Below are 6,203 nucleotides of genomic sequence, written 5' to 3' on the forward strand. Positions count from 1 at the left end.
TGGGTGTCATATGTAAGAGATGAACCACTGGGTTCTACTCCTGAAGCCATGACAACACTGTATGTTAACTAACTTGAATTTCAATTTTAAAAAAGAAAATAAATAAAATTATGAGCTAAAATGTAAAAGTTACAAATATGATAAACTGAAAATGCTCACACATATCTCCAGTGTGTGGAAGGTTTATGAAAAGAGGAATCCAGGAAGAGAAGACCAATATGGAGGAAGCCAGGTGGGGGAGGCAGAGGAGTCCTGAAGGGAGGTTGGTCCAGGTACATTAGTAGTTCTTGAGAAATGTTCTTATTGGTTAACTTTACCCTGAAGCTCATGTACCTGCTACCACTGCCTCCAGACAAAGTTATTAGCTGAATAATGTTTGTTTATAGCTCTTCCACGGCTCTTTATTTTGAAATTCCAGAGGCTCTATTCTAGGTCAGATACCTGCCCTACCACTCCAGAACCTGCAGTGTAATGTCCCAGGTTCTGAGACACCGATGTGTTCCATTGGCTGAGAGACATGGAGTGGAGGACAGATTTATGCCTGACAGAAGCTTCCTCAGGTGGGGATCAGTGGGACATCGTAGGCGCTCAATAAATATTTGTTGGATGAATGAATGGATGGGCTGGGTAGCATCCTGCCCATTGCTTAGAGAGAGGCTTATCCAATCCAATAGCCTTAGAATGGAGAGAACGACCAGTGCTTCTTCCCTGTTTGGTTTTGAGCAGTCCTGGACAGGAAATGGTCCTTTCTCTTTTGTCAACAGAGTGAATAACCACTTCCTCATGAGGCAAGAGAGCAGACCTGACTGTGCCTTGCTCTTGACATGGTGGTTAGTGCTGAATGCTGAAGCATGTGTCATCCCTGCCTTACACGATATATCTTGCCACCTGTCCCACCACCTGCTTCAGGACTTTTGCCTGGAATTGAGACTCAGCTGAGTATTAGCTCTGTCTCCACCTCCACCCCTGTCAGGTGCATCCTCTCCTCTATGACAGTGTCATTGAGTGCTTTTCTAGGGGAAGGGAAAGGGAGGGGAGTGACTGAACCCTTCTTCCCTGGAGTTAAAGTAGGTAATGGAGGAGCTGAGACCCAAATGAAAAACCCAGAACTAGATCTACTCCCTCAGGCAAGGCTTGATCCAGGGACTCTCTTATGCTCCTCCTTGCCTGCACTTCTGCTGGAGAGAGACCATATCATAAATGGTGGTTAAGAATACTGCCTCTGGACAAGATCCCCAGGGTGATCTGGAGGTAGTCCCTCAACCAATTCCTGCCTTAGTTCCCTCATTTGTAAAGTGAGGATAATAATAACACCTGCCTTATAGGGTTTGGGGGGGGGGATGAATAAATATGTTACATATATATATTTATATATATGTATATAGATATAGTATATATAGTATATATGTATATATATCATATGTAATATATATTATGTATATATAATATATAATAATATATAATATTATATAATATATAATATATATAATTATATAATATATAATAATATATGTATGTATATATATATACATATAATGTTATACATATTATATATATATATTTATAAAGTGCTTTGAACAATGTGATATGTGACCTAGATCCATGTTCCAAGGAGCCTGAAGTTTGATACAAAATTAGATGCAAAAGTATTTATTTAGAATGATAAAAGAGATCACACAAAAATAAAAATTTTAAAAGGCTGATAAATGCCAAAACAGCACAAAATCTTAAAAATAACATACTATTTATTCTAAAAACTGCAATTAACCTCTATACATTTCCCTTTGCTGTTTGGTTGCACACTCTTTGATTCTTCTTTATTCAACACCAATTTTGTAATATCATTTTCTTCGTAGCAAATAGAAAGCAATCTTCTCTCTAGCCTGGTTGAGGATTTTTAAAAATTGTTAGTCATAGGGTAGTGGGATGGGTTAAAATAAGTGATGGGGATTAAGGAGTAGTACACTTGTTGTGATGAGCACCAGGTGTTTTGTCGAAGTGTGGAATGGCTATATTGTACACCTGAAAATAATATCACACTATATATCAACTAACAGGAATTTAAATAAAAACTTAAAAAAATTGTTGATCTGGGGTGTCTGGGTGGCTCAGCTGGTTAAGCGTTGGACTCTTGATTTCCGGTCAAGTCATGATCTCATGGTTCATGGGATCAAGCCCTGTGTCTGGCTGGCTCTGTGCTGACAGTGTGGAGTCTGCTTGGGGTTCTCTCTCTCTCTCTCTCTCTCTCTCTCTCTCTCTCTCTCTTTCTCTCTATGCCCCTCTTCTGCTTGCTCTCTCTCTCTCTCTCTCAAAATAAGTAAACTTAAAAATTGTTGGTCATATAGTTAATTATCAATAGTTTCTTTCTGCTTCACTTCTCTTCATTGGTAGTCTTATAAAACTTAGGATTGTTTGCAAATTTGGGAAAACCTCTGATTTAGTCACTATGGCTCTGTAACAACCCCCTAAACCTAATGGTATAAAACAGCAACCGCTTTATTAGGGTCATAGATTCTGTGTGTCAGAGATTCAGAAAGTGGGGCTCCTGCATGGCTCAGCCAGTTAAATGTCCAATTCTTGATCTCTGCTCAAGTCATGATCCCATGGTTCATGAGATTGAGCCCCCATGTCAGGGTCTGTGCTATCAATGTGGAGCCTGCTTGAGATTCTCTCTCTCTCTCTCTCTCTCTCTCTCTCTCTCTCTCTCTCTCTCTCCAAACAAACAAACAAACAAACATTTAAAAAGAAAAATTCAGAAGGGGCACAGGCTGGTGGTGACTCTACAGTTGGGTTGGAACCATTTGAAGGCTCATTCATCCCCAGACCTGGACCTGGGCTGGGGAACTTGGAGACAGGACTGCTGAGTCCAGTCCCCACTCATGGCCTCTCCACAGGGGTTGGCTTCCTCCCTGCAGGGCAACTTCAGGAGGACTTGGGCATCTCATATGGCTCTCAGCGGAAGAAGCTGCCTCACATTTTATGACCTAACCTCAGAGTTGAGCAGTATCAAGTTCCTTATCTCCTATTATTTAGAGAGTCTGCAGTCCAAGATTCAAGAGGAGGGGAATTTGCCCCCATCTCTTGCTGAGGGAGTATCAAGGTTCTATCTAGAAGAGCATGGAGGATGGGAGATATTGTTGCAACCATCTTCAGAAAAAAAAAATCAAATCTGCTGCATCTTTCAAGCGTCTCTTATACCTGAGCTATTGTAGATGTGCTCATTAGAATAGGAATATGGTAACTTCCATTTCTTGAGATTTCTGTCAGATAAAGGAAAAAAGACATTCCAGACATTAAAAACATCTCTGTTAGGAGAGGCTCTGTTTTTATCAGGTGTCAATGGAAACTAAATCTTTCACTTAGGATTTTATATGTCTTGACTGGACGAATTTTCCACAGACTAGTGTCTGGCTTTGTGTATTTCACATCTTGTTTCTCTTCCTCTACCCTATTCTTCTTATACCTCAGAACAACCTCCAGTCTTGTACCTCTGTGTCACAATGCCAGATGAGTCCGCACAGTGGGAGGTGGGAGTATTTTTGGAAGCTATTCCTAAACCACAAAGGTGAACAGTAACTTCAGTATACATGAAACTGACTACAACCCACATAACTATGTCCCAATAACTCAAAATTAATTTTATCTCTAACTCACCTTCTCCTTAGCCAGATCCTAAAAATACATAGTCGCATCAACGTGAACAGGAGAGATGAAAGAATGGGAAACCAGAGATCTCATCCAGTTGTAGTTTAGAAAGTTTACTTTTGCAAATTTTACTAATACCTATGAGTTAACACAAGGACCTAGTGCTGGGGTCCTCTCAGAGCCCTGGATGGGCATGTGCAAGAGGAGGGCCCAGTGTAAGCAACATTAGCTTCACAGTAAACCCCCCTCTGCCTGCATATAGTAAGAACTGCTTAAGCATTAACTATTATTGTTGCCTCCATTTTCTGAAAGTCCTACCCTTGTGGTGGCAGGATGTCTACCATCAGTAGCTCCAGATTCATATCCTGCCAAGTTCTTGTGAAGCAGGAAAGACAAAGTGCCTCTTTCAGTACTTCATGTACCAGGATTTCGTTTGTACCCACTTGAGTCATGGGTCCAATGAATTGTACACCTCATGTTGCATTCTTGCAGCTAAAGGTGGAAGAATACTCCCCACACGGTGGGGGTTGAGGGTAGGGAAGGGGCTGCTTTCACAGAGGCAGTTTGGGAAAATTAAAGGGTCTGTGCATGCTGAATAAGAAAAAAGATGTCCATTTCCTGTTAATGTAGAGCAAACTCTGAGAAGAGAGAGTGGAAGGAAAGGGGAAGGCCAGCAAAGGAGAAGGGATGACAGAATGGAAAATGGAGGTGTCCAAGGTCCTCTCCAGCTTGGCAGCTTGGGTAAGGCCCTGATAGACTAAACAGGCATGTCCATCCTCCGAGGATCCCCACTGGCCTGGGTGAGCACCCTGTGGCCTTAGCCAAACCCTGCTGCGCCTGCTGGCCCTGCTTCAGACTGACTGGCCCCAAGTGTCCTCTGCCTGTCTCCTGTCCTCTCACCCTGACCTTTGTTCCTCTTGGTCCACCTCTCCCTGTCCCTGCTCCTTAATCACAGCCTTTGCAGGGAGGTCTGGTGTGGGGAGATCAGCAGGATTTGTGCCAACAAATTTGCTTCCTGGTTCTTGGTCCCTCCCTCTTCCCACTTTGAAAAGGAACTAAGTAAAATGTTAAATCTTGGCACATAATTCATTTTCTCTTGTCCACTCTGAACTCTGTGGCCCCTCTATAGACCTGCTCCAACAAGGTGTGTGGCCACTCTATTACAGTTCAAAGGTAGCTAGTCTGAACTAAGACATGCTATAAGTTCTGTGAAAACTGGATAGCTACATGCAAAAGAATGAATCTGGACCACTTTCTTATACCACACATAAAAAGAAACGCAGAATGGATTAAAAATCTGAATGTGAGACCTGAAACCATATAACTCCTCAAAGGAAACACAGGCAGAAAACTCTTGGATATCAGTCTTAGCAATATTTTTTGGTGTCTGTCTCCTCAGGCAAGGGCAATAAAAGCAAAGCTAAACTATTGGGACTACATTGAACTAAAAACCTTTTTCACAGTGAAGGAGACCATCAAAAAAAACTGAATAAGAGAAGATATTTGCAAATGGCATATGTGATAAGGGGCTAATATCCAAAATATATAAAGAACACATGCAACTCAACACCAAAAACACAAACAATTAGAAAATGGGCAGAAGACCTGAATAGGCATTTCTCCAAAAAAGACGTTCACAAGGCCAACAGACACATGAAAATATGCTCAACACCACTCATCATCAGGGAAATGCAAATCAAAACCACAATGAGATATCACCTCAGACCTTTCAGAATGGCTAATATTAAGAACACAGAAAACAGCAAGTGTGGGAGAGGATATGGAGAAAAAGGAACCCTTGTGCACTGTTGGTTGGAATGCACATTGGTGCAGCCACTATAGAAAACAGTACAGAGGTTCCCCAAAAAATTAAAAATAGAGTTACCATACAATCTAGTAATTCCACTTTAAGGTATTTAACTGAAGAAAATGAAAATACTAATTAAAAAAGATACATGCCTACTTATGTTTTTTACAGCATCATTTACAATAGCCAAGATATGAAATCAACCTAAGTGTCCATCAACAGACAAATAGGTAAAGAAAATGTGGGGGGTGTGTGTGTGTATGAATATACATATGAATATATGTGGTATATATACACATGAATATACATATGAATATTATCTAGCAAGAAAAAAGAATGAAATCTTATCATTTATCATTTGGAAAAACAGAGATGGACCTAGAAGGTATTATGCTAAGCAAAATAAGTCAAGACGGAGAAAGACCCATACCATGTGATTTCACTTATATGCGGAATCTAACAAACAGAATGAATGAACAAATGAAAGCAGAAACAAAAATCATAAATAAAGAGAGCAAACTGGTGGTTGGGGCTGGCACTGGGGGTTACCTCATGGTAGGTGACACTTCAGCTCTGCCTCTGTAGCTTCCCCTGCCAATCTGGTGGTTCTAGATGAGGCCCACATCAGTTCAGGGAGATGTTTATTCACTCAGCGAGATGTGTTTTTCAGGGATGGCTCTGAGACTGGCCCTGGTCATGGAGGGTAGGTGGGCTCCAGGCTAGGCTACGCCCAGCCTGGGGAAGGGGACAC

The sequence above is a fragment of the Lynx rufus genome, unplaced genomic scaffold, assembly GCF_022079265.1.
Source record: "Lynx rufus isolate CCGP_SWC_20201006 ecotype Redwood Valley unplaced genomic scaffold, mLynRuf1.p SCAF_13, whole genome shotgun sequence".
Classification (NCBI taxonomy): Eukaryota; Metazoa; Chordata; class Mammalia; order Carnivora; family Felidae; genus Lynx; species Lynx rufus.